At 41.8% G+C, this 17,363-nt stretch overlaps 1 non-coding gene and 1 pseudogene across 1 annotated transcript; one reads left to right on the forward strand and one right to left on the reverse strand.

The window, feature by feature from the left end:
* LOC123955038 overlaps window positions 1-17,363 on the reverse strand; it is an 86,453-nt pseudogene that overhangs the window by 11,457 nt on the left and 57,633 nt on the right.
* LOC123955858 lies at window positions 12,587-12,688 on the forward strand. Its single transcript, XR_006821402.1, has one exon. It is a non-coding gene; the product is annotated as a U6 spliceosomal RNA (small nuclear RNA).

Raw genomic sequence — 17,363 nt, forward strand, 5'->3', positions numbered from 1 at the left:
GAGAGAGAGAGAGAGAGAGAGAGAGTACAAACAAGCAGGCAGAGAGGCAGGCAGAGGCAGCGAGAGAAGCAGGCTCCCTGCCAAGCAAGGAGAACGATGCGGGACTCCATCCCAACACCCTGGGATCATGACCTGAGCCGAAGGCAGTGGCTTAACCAACTGAGCCACCCAGGTGCCCCAGTCCTTGGGATTTCTTAAGTGTCTTTGAGTTGAACTGATGTGTAGAAATTGAAGGGAAATTAGATTTTGGTTAAATATGAGCAAGGGCTTTCAGGAAAAACAGACTTCTGCAACAAGTTGTTTTAACTTTTTTTTTTTTTGAGGTCTGTATCTTTCTGTCATTTATCTATCTCTTACTGATGTGAATTTATAACTAATCATGGTTCCCTCTTCCTTTTGGCCACAAGGAAGTCTAATGTCAAATTTGTGGCTCTGTAAAATGGGATGGTTCGCATTTCTGCATGCTCATCTTAGCCCTTGCTTTGTTTTTTTTCTGCCTTTTTGTCCCTTTGCTGATCATGTTCTCTTTCAGCATTTGACATATTCATTCAAGCTGCCTCAAATTTGTATTTAATTAATCTATAACTAATTGGGCACAGACTACGAAATGCAAGTCAGATGAGCAGAACAATGTAATATGCTGCCTTGTGAGGTTATGAGCTCACTGCCATCAGAGGTGTGTAAGAAAAGACTGAAGGATCATTTGGCTCAAAGATCCCTTTGGTTCTGAGATTTTCTAAGAGTTGGGAATTGGTCATTCTTTTACTGGATCCTCAGCCATCCCCCCAGCAAGCTGTACCCCAGTGCCCAGAGTAAAATCCTCACCCCCTTGCCGGCCTAAGTTCCTTTGGCTACACAGCCTAATGAGACTCTGGGGGCTGGGATGCAGAACATGGCAAACGACATTAATAGCATGTGACTAGCAGTAGGTTGATTGAGTAAGCAGATGTTAAGGTTTTGGCTGATAATGATTCATTACTATTTGGGAAAAACCTGATAGGGATGCTCTCACTCTAAGAATTAATTAGTTTATGCTTCATCAGTCGTATTGAGCAGAGTGTAAATGGCCCTTCTGAGTACAGAGCTCTCCAGTTAGGGGAATTAGCATTCCTTCCACCCAGCAAGACATGGGAACAGTGAGCTTCTTTCCGTGGAAGAACAGGCAGAGGGGGAGGGGCGGAACAAGGAGCAGGAAAAGCGTGCATACCTGATGTTTGCCTTTCCAGCTTCCATCCCTCTTCTACCTGATGTTTGCCATTCCAGCTCCATCCCTCTTTCTCCGCAGCTTATCATTTGGAGAGGTTCCCCTTCGCCACTTTCAGTCTATGCTAGGGCGGGGCTCCTCCCTAGCTCAAGTTGGTTGGGAGATCATGTGACCAAAGCTGGGCCAATCAGTGAACTGCATTGCCTGGGCCACAGTGATTGGCTCATGGATGTACCTCTGTGACCCAATCAGATAAATCAGATACCCCGAGACTCAATGAGACATTTGATGGGAACCAAGGGAAGGCCATTCTGTATCTTTTCCCAAAGGGGTGTGAGGTAGGAGCTGCGGCAGCCATTTTGTGATTCCATCCTGCAAGCCATTGAGTCAGTCCCAGAGTTTGAGCCTCCCCAGCTGGTGCTACGTGGAGCAGAGACAGCTGTCCCCACTCTAACCTTTCTAAATGGTAGATTCATGAGCAAAAAGAAGCCCATTGTTGTTTTAAGCTACTAAGTTAGGGTGATTTGTTACATGTCAATTGACCAGAACAGAGTATTTCCCATATTTTGGACTATAGACCAAACTTTTCTTACTGCAAACCTGATCATCTTACCTTTTTGCTTAAAAGTTCCTCAAAAGCCTGTTGGTTAAAGATCAAACACCTTTGTGTGATATACAAGTCTTCTGGGAGTACCTCTGAATCTCATCTCCCTGCCCTTCCTCTCAGGAATCCTGTCCTTCTGTCACACAGAACTGCTTGTGGTTCCCTAAATAGCTCATGCTCTCTTAGGCAGATACATGCTGTTTCCTCTGCCTGGAATGCCAGTCCTTCCTTACCAGACGACATCTCTGTGGAGGATTCCCTCCCTTCTCTTTTCTCTTTTTTGAACTCCTGTTATTCAAATGTTGGGGCCCATAGATTAATCACTGTATTTCTTATTCAACTATTTTTGTACCTATTCTTTGGTTTACCATATGGAGAATTTCCCTGACTTTATCTTCCAGCCCTTCTTTTTAAAAATGATTTTAAAAAATTTTTTATTTATTTGACAGAGACAGAGAGAGAGAGAGCACAAGCAGGGGGAGCAACAGACAGAGGGAGAGGGAGAAGCAGGCTCCCCGCTGAGCAGGGATCCCGATGGGGTACTCCATCCCAGGACCCTGGGCTCATGGCCTGAGCTAAAGGCAGATGCTTAACTGACTGAGCCACCCTAGAGCCCCTGCACCACTCCTTTTTTATGAACTTCTACTATGTGAAGTTTCTAAACAAATGGAAACACAACCATTGCTAAATTAAATACAAAAGGTTTATCCTGGCAGCACAAGCCTCTCCAGTGTGAATCTACCACACTCCCCTAACCTTTCTTACTGTTGCCTCAGACTCCTTCCCCTCTTGCCCTATCCAAGCCATATCCTTATAGGCTGGTTTCCTGGTCCTGCTTCTCCATGGCTGATTGGAACAGTTCTTGGACATAGCCCCCAGGCCCATCATTGATAATTATGTTATAGCGAATGGCACCCTCAGGCACCTGAGGAAACCTTCTTTGCCTGTTTTGTTGCTGTCTTGCTGAGCTTTAATACTTTTAACAAAATATATACTTTTCTCCTGTTTGTGTCTTGGTTCCCATCGGACTCATAAATCCCTGGAAAGCAGGGACCATGGCTTAGCTGTCTTCGTTCTCTCCAGAAGCCTGGTGAAGTTTTTTTACATTGCTAAGCTAGATGGAACAACCTGTAGATGGGTAGACCTGGTTGAGGTTTCAACTCCCCCAGTTGATGGCTATGTGTCCTTGGGTAACTAAATTAACTTCTCTGGGCCATCACTTCCTTTTGTGCATTTTGTGACTCAAATAGGATATGCCAAACCCTGCACAAACCTAAGGCCCGGTGAAAGTAAGTTTTCATTGAGGACATTGCTGATGAGGCAAGCCAAGCATTAGTCTGATGATAGGAATTTCTTGCAGGTTGGATGGATCACGAGACCTGAAACCCCAAGGACCTACCAGAGAGACTTTGGCAGTTGCAGGTAGTGGTGGAATTGGCAGGATTGTCACATGTGGAGGTAGAAGGTGAGTGACCAATGTGACAAGAGTTTTGAGTGTAGCTTTTTGGGAGGATGATATGAATGATGAGGATGGAGTAGTTGTGAGGGGAGCAAAGTTGGGGGCCAGATGAAGGATTAAAATTGGGAAAATGTGAAGTTTGGAGGGTGGAGGCTCCCATACAGATGTTCCATCAGTCAGTTAGAAGTGTGAAACCTCTGGCTCCAAGCAAATCTGGTCTGTCTCCTGTGTTGAGCTTAGGGAGCCTAGGACAGGATGAGATGCCTGAGGGAATGTGAGGACAGATCAGAGAGCTGAAAATAGTGTCTCTGGGGAAAAGAGACAGATTTGGGAGGTTTAGGCTAGAGTAGCACCTGAGAAAGGAGAGTGCTTTGAGATATAGCAGAAGACCAGGAGGATACCATGTCTAGGAGCCCATGAGGTAGAAATTAAAAATAAATGCTGAATGCTGATTGGGAATTTGGTGGTATTAAGAGGCTTCATGAATGTTTTTAGGTATGGTAATGGTATTGTGAAATGATCTCATGTTTGGTATTTGCTTTAAAACAAACTGGTAGGGTGCCTGGGTGGCTCAGTGGGTTATAGCCTCTGCGTTCAGCTCAGGTCATGATCCCAGTCCTGGGATCGAGCCTCACATTGGGCTCTCTGCTCAGCAGGGAGCCTACTTCCCCCTCTCTCTCTCTGCCTGCCTCTCTGCCTACTTGTGATTTCTGTCAAATAAATAAATAAAATCTTAAAAAAAATAAAACAAACTGGTGGGCTATCTTAAAGGAGACACACTTTAGATTGAAAGATAACCACATAGGTTGAACGTAAAAGATGGAAAAAGATAGACTATGCAAACAGTAACCAAAAGACAGCTGGGTTATTGGTAGTATTATCATACAAAAGAGACCTTAAGATGGAAATTACAGGGAACAAAGAAGGACATTTAATAATGATAGAAGGATAGGAAGGTATAACAATTACAAAAATATATTCCCCTAATAATAGAACCTCAAATACAAAAAGGTGACTGAAGTGATGGGAGAAATAGACAATTCAAAAGTAACAGTTGGAAACTCCGATACCCCACTTTCAATAACAGATAGAATGAGGCAGAAATCAATAAGGAACTATCTACAGAACACTCCATCCAACAAAAACAAAATACAGGTTCTTCTCAAGTGCATATGAAACATTCTCCAGTTTAGAATATTTGCTAGACCATGAAACAAATCTCAGTAAGCTTAATAGAAAAAATAGAAAATAGAGAATGTCAATGAAACAAAAAGTCGGTTCTTTGAAAAGACCAACAAAATTGACAAAATTTTAGCTAGGACTGAGTAAAAAGGGAAAGAATCAAGTGCCTATAGTGAAAAATGAAAAAGTAATGTCGCCAGTGATCTTACAGAAATAAGTAGATTATAGGAGAATAAGATCATGATGGATTTTTCAGAAACCAGATTATAACTACATTATGAACAGCTGTACATCAACGAATTTGATGATCTAGATGAAATGGACAAATTCCTAGAAACACAGAAACTACCAATACTGACTCAAGAGAAATAGAAAATCTGAACAGATCTATAACAAGTAAAAAGATTGAATTAGTAATTAAACTTTCCACAGAGAAAATAATAGTCCCAGGTAGCATTACTAGTGAATTCTACCAAATATTTGAAGAAAAATTAATACCTATATCACAATCTCTTTCAAATAGCAAGAGAGGAGGGAACACTCCTGGCATATTTTATAAAGCCAGATATCATAATATGTGGATATAAAAGCCAGGCAAATATATCACATCAAAATAAAACAACATACCAGTATCCCTTATAAATACAGATGCAAAAATCTTAAACACTATTCTAGTAAATTAAGTCCAGCTACACATACAAAGGATCATATAAATGATCGAGTGGGATTTATCCCAGGAATGCAAGGTTGGTTAAATATCTGAAAAATCAACCAGTGTATTTTATCAATAGAATGAAAAGACGAAAACCACATGATCAGCTCAGTAGACACAGAAAAAGCACTTGACAAAATCCAACATGCTTTTATAAATGAAAATCACTCAACAAACTAGGAATAGAAGATGTAGAGGGTCAAGGTGCTCTTGCGTGGTGCAGTTGGTTGGGTGTCTCACTCTTGGTTTTGGCTCAGTTCCTGGTGTTGGGATTCTGGGATTAAGCCCTGCATTGGGTTCTGTGCTGGGCATGGAGTCTTCTTGGGATTCTCTCTTCCTGTCCCTCTGCCCCTCCCACTTGTGCACTCCATCCCTCTCCCTCTCTTCCAGATAAATAAATAAATAAGTAAATCTTTAAAAAAGAAAAAAAAAAAGATGTAGAGAGTTGAAGATCGCCCTCCCCAATATGTCCATATTCTAGAACTTGTGAATGTTACTTTATATGGAAAAAGTTCTTTTGCAGATCTAATTAAGGATCTAGAGATGAGATCATCCTGTATTATTCAAGTGGACCCCAAATCCAATGTCCTGCTAAGAGATAGAAGACAGAGAGACACAGGGAAGAAGGCCATGTGAAGATGGAGGCAGAAATTGGAGTGGTGCAACCATAAGCCACAGAGTGCCTGTGGTCATCGAAAGTGGGAAGAGGCAAGAAAAGATCTCTTGCTTTTAGCAAGAATGCAAGCTATAAGATCAAAACACAAAAATCAGTTGAATTTCTATACACTAGCTGTGGACAATCTGAAAGTAAAATTGAGAAAGCAATTCCATTTATAATAGAGTAAAAATGAACAAAATATTTAGGAATAAATTTAACCAAAGAAATGTAATGCTTGTACAACTAAAACTTCAAGATGTTATAGGAAGAAATGAAATAAGACCTAAATAAATGGACTGACGTCCCATGTTCAAGGTTGTTAGAATTGTTAAAATGACAGTACGTCCCAAACTGACCCATAACTTCCACACAATCCCCGTCAAAATCCCGGCTGGCTTCCCCTTACCACCAATTGACAAATTGATTTTAAAATTCATGTGCAAATGCCAGGAACCTAGCATAGACAAAAGAGATCTTGAAAAAGAAGGACAAAGCTAGAGGACTCACAATTCCTGGTTTTAAAATGTACTACAGACTTACAGTAATCAAGAATGTGTGGTGCTAGCGTAGACATATAGATCAATGGAATAGAATTGAGAGTCCAGAAATAAACCTTCACATTTATGGTCAATTGATTTTTGACAAAGGTGCCAAAATAATTCAATTGGGGAAAGAATACTCTTCTCAACAAATGGTTCTGGGAAATGGAATATCCACATGCAGAAGAGTGGTTAGACCCCCTACCTGATAACATTTACAAAAGTTGAGTTAAAACTATATAACTCTTAGAATAAAACAGAATTAAATATTTGTGATATTAGGTTAGGCAATAGTTACTTGGGTAGGATGCTAAAACACAAGCAACAGATACATTGGCCATAATAAAAAATAAAAGAGCTTTTTGCTTCCAAGGGCATCAATAAGTAAATGAAAGGAACCCATAGAATGGGAGTTAATATTTACAAATCATAGATCTGATAAAGGATTTGTGTCCAGGATAGAGAAAGAACTATTATAACTCAGTAATAAAAAGATAAATAACTGAGTTTAAAAATGGGCAAAAGATATAAAGACACTTATCCAAAGAAGATATACAAATGTCCAGTAAGCACATAAAAAGATGCTCAACTCATTCATTCTTAAGGAAAAGCAGATTAAAATCATGAGACACCATTTCACACCCACTAGAATGATTGTAATAAAGAAGACAGACAATAACGAGTGTCTGCAAGGATCTGGAGAAATTGGAATCTTACATTTTGGTGGGATTATAAAATGGCACAGCTGCTTTGGAAAACACAGTTGTACACTTGCTCAAAAATATTACACATGGAATTACCATAAGATCAAGAAATTCTACTCTTAGGCATGTATCCAAGAGTACATCCTCTTGAAAGTTCATAGTGGCAGAATTATTCATAATAGCCAAAAGATGGAAGCATCTGAAATGTCCATCATTGAACAAAAGTGGTATATCCATAAAATGGCATGTTATTCGGCAGTTAAAAGGAATGAAGAGTGGATATATGCTACCACATGGATGAATCTTGAAAACATTATGCTAAATGGAAGCAGTCCGTTACTTAAGGTCACAAATTGTATGATGTCATTGATATTAAATGTCCAGATAGACAAATCTATAGAGACAGAAAGTAGATGGTGGTTATCAAGGGCTAGGTGGAGGGGAGAAAGGGGAATGACTGATAATAGGTAAAGGGTTTCTTTTGGGGCAGTGATGAAAATGTTTTAAAATTAGATAGTGGTGGGGCAGCTGGCTGGCTGAATTAGTATAGCATGTGACTCTTCATCTTAGGGTCATGAGTTCAAGCCCCACGTTGGGTATAGAGCTTACTTAAAAAAAAAAAAGATTACATTAAAAATATAATTGGATAGCGGTGATAATTATAGAACTATGTGAATATACTAAAACCCACTGATTTTATACTTTAAAAAATTAAATGTTATAGTAGGTCAATAAAGCTTTTAGACATTTCAAATTACTTAAAACTAAATAAAATTAACAGTGTGGTTACTCAGTCACACGAACCACATTGTAAGGGCTCATAGCCATATGTGGCTTATGGCTACCATATTGTACAGCGTGAGTTATCGCAGAAAAGTTCTGCTGGACTGGACAGCCCTGTAGTTGCAGAATGGCAGCTGCAGAGAGCTGGGTCAGGCACTGCACACCCTCCTAGACATCTTCCTGCGAGGACTGTAGGTGATGTGTCAGTGCACTGGTCACTTCTTGGGATGAAGCTGATGAAAATCTGTGTCTGTATTGCCACCTTACAGGATGCAGTACTTGGCTTTGTTGAACATCTGCATGTGAGCAGGCTAAAATGTGCATAAGGGAAAGAGATGAAACAAATACACCAAAACATCCAGTGTGATTATTTTGAGTAAGGGGAATGTGGGCCATCATCTTGCTTCTGGCTATTTGTAGTGGATGGAGCAGCTAGAGTTCTCATCTCTCCCCGCTCACCCACTTTGTGGTCCAGGTGACATTGTTTGAATTCCTAGAAACAGTCATGTCTCTGAAGCTATGGCACTCTGTATTTCCTCATCCCATGAACCAGTTAAGATGATTTGAGCTGGGTTTGTATAAGTCGGTAATGGTGAACACTGGGGGCTGAGTTCAGGGACTTCTTTATACTAGTGTCACTACTAAAAAAAAAAAGAAAAAATCCCCTTGACACAGTGAATGGTGATTAGCAGTATTATCTGATGCAGAGGTTCAGAAATGTGCCAGTTAACCTGGCAAAGTCCCAGGGGAGAGGGGGTTTCTTCAGAGACTGTTGTGGAGAAAAGCCAGAAAACAAAGGGGGAGAAGTGAGGGAGTGTTAGGAGTGAGGAAGGTGGAGGCATCAGTACAGGTGTCTTTTCTTGAAAAATTTGGGGGCTTAGGAAATAAAGAATAGTAATCAAAAGGAGTTTTGATTAAATAAATTGTTTATAGTCTCTCTATATATTTGAAATATTTTTTCACTTAAAAGTAATACAAGTTGAAAATTGGAAAAATAAAGAAGTGCAGAAAGAAAAAAAATCACCCATTGTTCTGCTGAGAATGGACAGCATTATTAGTGTTTTTGTGGGTTTTCTTCAGTCTTTATTCTTTACCTGTTTATCTCTACATATTAAAGTCTACTTCATGCACAACTTTGTTGTCTGCTTTTTACACTGCATATTATTTCCTAATGCTGATAGCATCATATAATAATGATAGAATCATATAATTAGAATGTCTCATTGTATCTATCTCATTGTATCTCACTGTGTAGTAAGTCATTTTTCCATTTGGAATAATTAAACTGAGGGAGTGAGATCCCAGGGAAGGGGACAGTAGAAGGATAAGGACCCCCATCCAGGTTAGTGCCAGGCCTCATTTGGGGAGTTGTGTTGGAGGACAGTGAAGGATAATTGAAGAAAAATTTTGAGTTTGAGAAGGTTGCTGTTGAAGAAAATCATGTCAGAGGGCCTCTGTAAAGTAAGAGAGAAAATTTAGAACAGCTGAGGCGGGGAATTTGGTTGGGAATTGACAAGAAGTGGGTTGAAAGGGTTTTTGGAGGAGCAGTGAGGGAATTCAGCTGAGCCTGGGATTACTTGAGGCCAACTTCTCCTGAATTAATCAGCCACTGAACTCCCTCCTGATTAAGTAAAGGATTGGGTGTGGTGTTTGGGCTGAGTACGCCTCACTGATTGGAATCCTTAATGATGGAAATGGATGACTTTGTGGTTGAGAAGGTGGGCTCAGGGGCAGCTGCGTGGATCTGGGTCCTGGGTCTGCCATTTACTGGTTGTGTGGACTTTGGCAAATTACTCAACTTCTTTGTGTCTTGATTTCTTCGCCTGTAGGAAACACAGTGATACCAATGCCTATTTCTCAATATTTGTTAGGATTAAATGAGAAAATCTGTGTCAAGCATTTACAACAGTGCCTGGAACATAATAAATATTAGATAAATATCAGGTGTTATTATGATTGAGTTTGTTGTGGTGAACAGAAACTCAATATAACTAGATTAGGATAAAGGAAGGATTTATTGACTCCTATAAGTGAAAAGTATAAGAAACCAGGTATTGGTGGATCCATTTTATTGTCTGGAATATCTTTAGACTTCACTTTCTTCTGTGTTGGTTTACTTCTCAGGCAGGCTGTCTGGAAGATGACCACCAGCTTCTCTGTGCTTACATCCTATTAGCTGGGCGATGCCAGCAGAAGATAGAGCACCTTTTCCCTGAAAGCTCCAGCTAAGGGCTTTGGAGCTGGTTCTTACTGGCCCCACTGCTGTTCCCAGCCCATCAGTGACCTGACTACTGTGGCCAGGGGAATTCAGTGCAGTCGTTGGCCAGGCCTGAGTCTCACTTAACCTTTAGAGCTGAATCACATGGTCTGAGGGTAGGATGGTATCAAAAAAAAGTGAGGCATTTTTACTAGAGAAAGGATAAAGGATACTGGGCAAGAAGAAATTTCCACTATACCAGCGGAATGGACAAAGTCGAGAAGGACTATGGAGAAGGCAGGCAAGCAGGAAGAGAACCTGTGTCAGGTGGTGAGGCTACTAGGTGAGTGAGAGTGTCATGGAGGGTGGTAAAACAGTTTCCCAAAGTGTGTCCCACTGATTGCCAATTCAAGCAAATGTTTTGTGACAAGAGTTCTGTGGAGGAGGAAGTCTGGGAAATGCCAGTTATCTATACTATGAGATTTTTCTCACTTTTAACACACTTTTGTACCTAGTATTTCTCAGGAAAGAGGTATAGGATCTATGATTCCCAAATATATGGGACTATGGTGCCCTTATTCAATGGAGCATTTTGTGGGATTAATATCTGTAGACCACGTTTTGGGAAACATGGTAGAAGAGCATGGTGATAGAAGAGACTTTCTGGAATGTTTGCAGGGGACAGTGGTCTCCAGATGGCTGCAGGCATTGAGGAATGGACCCCTTCTCCTCAACCTGAAGTCAGAGGCATAAGGGAAGGTAGGGAGAGGGGGCTGTTGTGGAGTGCAGAACTGGCAAAGCAGTCTCTTGAGCAGAATGGCAGGGCTTGTATGGGCAGGGTGCCCAGAGTTGGGGGGAGGACAAGATCTCAGGTGGGACAAGACTACCACTGGGGGAGACACCCCCTGCCCCCTTGTCTTAGGATGCTTGAAGCTCTTTTATCCAGCCTGTTTAGGTCTAGTGTTTTAATCAGAATGTAGTCACTGAGCTGGATTTGGGGAAATTGGCTTCTCAAGAGAAGTGTAGGTAAGTCATTTAACCGCCTGTGGGTAAAGCTGAATCTGGAGGACTCTGGGGCCAGGAGAGCCTGAGGAATTGATGGCACAATGTTTGGGAAACTACCAACAGAACTCAGCCACAGTAGAAAGGACTGACTCCTCCCAGCCCCCAGCAGGGATACTGGATACACAGAATTCCTCCATCTTTCCCTCCTTTCCCTGTGCTTTCTGATTTTTGTTCGTTATGTTATGTTATGTTATGTTTGTTCGTTGGCATGGCCTGTACTAGATTGAGTTCTCTTGTAATCTCAGTTTGTCACATTTCCTAGATTTTGTTCTGTAGTTAACTGCAATCTGTTTTTTTTCCTGCCAAGTCTTGTACAGCACAGGCCTTATACCCACAAGGTCTTCTTTTTAACCTCTTTTGGATTCATTTATGGGTTGGCTAGATTTTTTCACTAGGAAGGGTTTGATGGGTACTACCTTTCTGAGAACTGCTCTGTTGTCTTTGTACACAATGACACCTCTGCTGGGTTAATAAAAAATTTTGATTCACATTCTGTGTGAATGTGAATGCCCCCACCACTTGATTTCTGTAAGGGTTGTTTTTCGATCTCTTGCCATTGATTGTTGCAAAGAAGACCATGGAGACAGCCTGATTGTGTCCCCATGTAACCGACTCTATTTCTCTGTCCATTGGAATATTGACTTCTTATTGAATTAATCTGAGAGGACAAATTTCCCTTTGATCTGCAATTTCGGGTCTTTATTTTAGAAGATTGTCTTCTCTTGTATCTTTGATTTTGTTTTCTGACTAGTTTTGCTGCTGTTGTTCTTAAAGAGATGGGATATGTGCTGGGGCTTGGTTCCTGAGGGTCTCATTGTATTTGTTATGTAGATTTCCTCTGGGAACAAGGAGCCATGGGCTTGAAGCTGCTCCTGCCACTCTAGCTCTTACTTGCCATAGGGGTGAGATGTAAAATGGCAGAATGCTCTGTGCATTGATACATGGGCTCTGAGCAATGCTGACCACTCCATCACATCATTGCCATGATGGGGCACCTAATGATTGCTACCATTTGTTGAATACCGCCGTATATTCCTTTCTCAGGGATTTTTGTTGTAAAAGGAAGGAGAGAAGTGGGATGGTCTCTGGAGGGAAAAATAGGTTTAGAAAAGGCTATGATTTTTTCTTTAAAGAGTCTGTTTGTATGCTGACAGGGGTGATTCTGTAGAGAGGAGGAACATGATTCGGTGGGAGAGAGAAGAAGGAGAGCTGAAGCCATGTCCTCCACTAGGCCAGGGAGTGGAGTTAAAGCACAACTGGGAAGATAGGCTGTAATTAGAGGTTTTGCTGAAGTCCGGATATTCTGTACTTATAGGACCCTAAGGGGGTAGCAGCGGGTCTGGGGGAAGAGCCTGAGTCATTGCCCGTGGGAGACTAGAGCCCCCCATGGTTCTGTGCTTCAGCATTGGGGCCAGCGACAGACGGAGTAACCTCTCTGAGACTCAGTTTCCATCTCTTGTAAACTGCCAGTGATCCCATGTTCTCTTTGGCAGCACATTTACTCAAATTGGAACGATACAGAGATTAACATGGCCCCTGCACAGGAATGACATGCAAATTTGTGAAGCATTCCATATTAAAAAATAAAATAAAATGCCAGTGACTCCAAATATTAAACAAGTATGTATTAAACAAGACAATGCAAGCAGAACATTCTGCAAGGAAAATGAAAGTGATTTCAGTTCCATCATCTAGAGAGAACTGTGTTTACCATTTTGATATATTTGTATACCAGTCTTTTTTCCACTTATGTAAATAAGTACTTCAAAACAGTATTCTATATATACTGTTATGTTACATGCATTTAGCACTTAAATACATTAAGGACAATGTTTTGCATCATTAAATGTTTTTCTGTAGCACCATTTGAAAAAAAAATGTCTGTAGGTCATTCCAGTGGAAGGACTTACCAGACTTTCTGTTTTAAACAGTTCCTGAGTGTAGACAGTGTGTTAGTTGTTCCTTACTATTTTCTATTCTAAATGTGGCCTGTACTCTTCAGCAATGTAATTGCTGGTCCCATTGAAGACACGAGGGCAAACTTATCAAACAGGAGGAAGCTGTGAAGTTGAGAGAGAGATGTTGAATGATGGAGTTGAGATGCAGGGGAGACCCCGACTGGCAGGAAGAATGAGCTGAAACAAGCATGAGAAACTGACTAGGGCAAACTCTACTGTCTGAATAATGGCAACAGCTCACAAAGCTAGACCACACATGTGGACATTAGGGGAGAGCTGATGTATATCAGGGGACAAAAAGACAGTGGGGTTGATGTGATGTGTTTGCCCCTCAAACTCATGCAAAACAACCCAATAACTTCAGGATGCATCGGTTTGAGTACAGCGTCCAGACCATGGATCAGTAGGTTGTAGATAAGCTGGAGCTCAGACAAACAGAAGGTGTTCAGGCTGATGAATTATCTAGACCACGGCAGTTCAATAGAAATAGAAATGTGAGCTCACTCTATCTACCTATCTATCATTTACCAAAAATTAAAACATTTCTAGTAGCTAATAATAGATTTTAGGTAACCCAATATATTAAAAACATGTTCATTTCAGTATTAACCCATGTAAATAAATTATCAGTGACATAGTGGAAACTTTCCCCGTATGTAAATAAATTATCAGTGACATAGTGGAAACTTTCCCCCGTAAGTGCCGAGTCTTTGAAATCCAGTATGTATTTCACACTTCCAGCCCATCTCAATTCACATGCTAAATTTCAGTGGTTAGACTAAAATAGAGTCCTACCAAAACAGTAAATTGTGTTTAATGGGAAAATATTTAATACTTTAATTTTAATTAAATTTAATTATAACATTTTAGTTTTAAAAAATGTTTTAAATTTAGTTCTTTAAAATTAATTTTAAATAATTACAATTAAGTGAATAAATACTGAGCTCCTCACTTGCACTGGCAACCCCTCAAATGCTCCATAGCCACATGTGGCCAGTCGCTACCAATATCGGACAGAGCAGGTCTGTGCCCTGAGGTTACTCCTCCAAGTGTCGTCTGTGTACCAGCAGCATCCATACTCCCCAGGGGAGCTGGTTAGAGATGCAAGTCTGGAGGGGGGCCCAACCAGACCTCCTGAGCTGAAGTTTGCATTTCAAATTCTCTGGATGATTTCTGCGCTCACTACAGTTTGAAAAGCAGTGGTTAGATGTTGGGCTATGGTTTGGGGAATGTCTGAAGCAACTGAGGATTATTTTGCATGGAAAAGGGAAGGCTCCAGGAAGCTGTATAACGACCTTCTCTTGTTTAAAGGCCTGTGTGTGGCTGGTGAGGGAGATGCAGTCCCAGATGGAAGAGTGAGGACCACAGTTGGAGGGGGGGCTGGGGTGGGAGAAAGGAAACCCAACTCTTTAAATGTTCCATAGTTAACTATTTCCCTGAATCCTTTTAAAAAATATTTTATTTATTAATTTATTTGAGAGAGAGAGAGAGAGAAAGCAGGGCTTAGAGGGGCAGAGGGAGAGAATCTCAAGTGGACTCTGCACTCAGCACAGAACCCATGCAGGGCTTGATCTCATGACCCTGAGATCATGACCTGAGCTGAAAGCAAGAGTTGGATACTTAACCAATGGAGCCACCCAGGTGCCCCCTCACTGAATCCCTGTATCAACACAGCTGGACCGGGAGGTAAATCAGATGATCTGCATCTGCCAAGTCTCTCCTCTCCAACTCACTGCGCATCCTGGAAGGCAGCTATGCTCACCACTATACCACCAACGCACTCACTGCGCATCCTGGAGGAAGAATTATTTGACCACTCTGAGCCTCGGGTTACTGTCTGTGTGATAGGGAAAATAATACCCGCCCCCCTCCAGGGCTCATGTGAAGACCATGGAGGCAAGGGCCATATTTGCTATATTCACTGCACCATCTCTGGGCTTGGCACAGACCTGGTACAGGCTCAGCCCGCAATAATGATTTCTTTGTGAACTGGGCTGAGCTCTGACTTGTGAACGATGGCCGTGACTACTAGTAGCAGGCTTGTGGTTTCAGGTGACAGGTTGCGTTTTTCAGTAGACACAAATGAACCCAGCCCCTGCTCTCCTTCATCTCACTGAAAGCCCGTTTTTTATTTACAGTCTCAATTGATCTGGATCGATCTATTGTCAAACCTTTTCATCAGGAGAGTGAAAACAGAAAAGCAAGGGTAGGGGGGGCGGTTCTGGGTTCCTCCACCTTCCCTTGCTCAGTGAAAAGTGATGGGCCTCTGGCCACTTTTTTATAATCAAGGCAAAATATCTCCAGACATGGCACTGGGTCACTCCAAAGAAGGAGGGTAACTTAGCCCATTCAAACATTTCTCTGCGAAAAGACCTCATCCCAGACTCACTAAGCCACATCTGTGCTTCTGTCAAGTAAACAAAGAATATCTACTGCTCTCAGGCAGGCACTAACATTAGCCGAGTGAGGGCTCTTTGGGGATCGGGGAAAGGAGGTTCGCATTTGAAAATGAACCACTGTACGTGGATTTATAGCTCTGCTTTTCCGATGGAGAGGGGGAAATATTTTTCTCTGGGAGATTAGAATTTACTAGTGGATTCAAGTGTAACTTTGGAGAGTGGCAGAGGTATTAGATGTGGCAGTATCACAGTATTGTTTTATTGGCAATTAGATTTCAAACTGGCACAAATGTATGAAAATAAGTCTCAATTATGGGCCTGTGAAGTTTCTCCACCATCTGTCAACAGTTTGCTCCTTATGCCGCAACATGTGTACCTTTGGAGGGGAAATGATTTAATAGCCCAAGTGAAGAGGTACAGCTCACCAAATTATATTGGAGTTTATAGCCAATGCCTGCTTTTGTGATTTCTGATGCAGAGAAAGCAAATTTAAACTTGCAAGCATGCGCGTGTGTACACGCTTGCACATACATCCACACACCCCTTTCAGGTTGCAACAGAATTAGGGCCAGTGGTCTGCTAGTAAATGCAGAACAACTGACTCTCTAGGGAAATTACAGCTCTGATGTACAGTGCCTGCCTATTCCTTTGGTGTAAACACCCCCACAGTGACTGATTTCATACCACCAATGTGATGTCACTGAATGCAGAGTTTGGAAGGGATGTGTAATATTGTCTTTAAATGAGCTGGTTGGAGCCAGCTTCAGTGTATCATTGGTAGGGGCAATTGATGGTTTGCCTGTCTAGAATCTGTTTTCCCTTCTGGTAAGAGTGCCATGATTTTTCCTGAAGGTATCTACCACCTACTCTCTTCTTGGCCCATGGGGTTTGGGTAGGGTGACCTCCTCACAAGCTCCAGGGGTGGCATGTGACTCAGGTCTGGACCAATCAGTGTATCCCATCTCCCTGGACATTGATTGGTTCAGGGATGGGCTTGTGGGCCGATCTGGCTATGGGAGTCAGGCCCAGGACTTTGTTTGAATTGGTGGTCTTAGAGCTAGGGAAGTGTAGCCTGGATCGACTTGGGTCTGGGTATGGGGACAAACACATAGGAAAACAGCAGAAAAAGAAAGGAGAGAGAAAGAGAATGCAAGCATGCTCCTGGATCCATCCCTACTTCAAGCTTAATGCCTGGACTTTCTGTTTATAAGAATCTATAAATTTCCATGTTTCTGTATCAAGTGCATCACTTCTGACAGAAGGAGTCTTAACTGATGAGTTTGTTCCTGGGAGTTATATGTGAAAACCTTAAGGGCCTTTGGGACCTGCTGCTTGTATAGAGTGTGAACCTCAGGAAGCCATGACCTTGTTTATCTTGGCCATCATTGCTTTCACAGAACCCAGCACCATGCCCGGCATGTGGGAGATGCTTGGTAAATATTCGTTGAGTATCTTGTATCAGGCAGGATTTGCTGTATTATGATGCAGTAACAAACAGCCCCTGCACTCAGTGGTTTATAACAATGGTTTATTTCTCTCTCATAATTTTTGTCACTCAGGATGGTTATAGCTCTGCTCCATGTATCTTCATCCAAGGATCCAGAGTAGGGGAAGAGCTTCCATCTAGGGCATGATAATTTCACAGCAGAGGGGAAAAAGAACAAAGGCAGATCCTTGTGGTGGCTCTTCAAGCTCCTGCTTAGACAAGGTACTTGTCACTTGTCATATTCTGTTGATATGTGCAAGTCACATGGCAGGAAGGTATGCTCCATCCACATCCGCAGCAAGACACTGCATGCTACAGGCAGGAGTAGAGGTTTATTATCAATCCCCTTAAAGGTTGGGGAGTGAATAATGGGGTACAGTAATATTGGCAACCACATAAAGAGAGACTGTGGG

This window comes from Meles meles, chromosome 13 (genome assembly GCF_922984935.1).
Source record: "Meles meles chromosome 13, mMelMel3.1 paternal haplotype, whole genome shotgun sequence".
NCBI lineage: Eukaryota > Metazoa > Chordata > Mammalia > Carnivora > Mustelidae > Meles > Meles meles.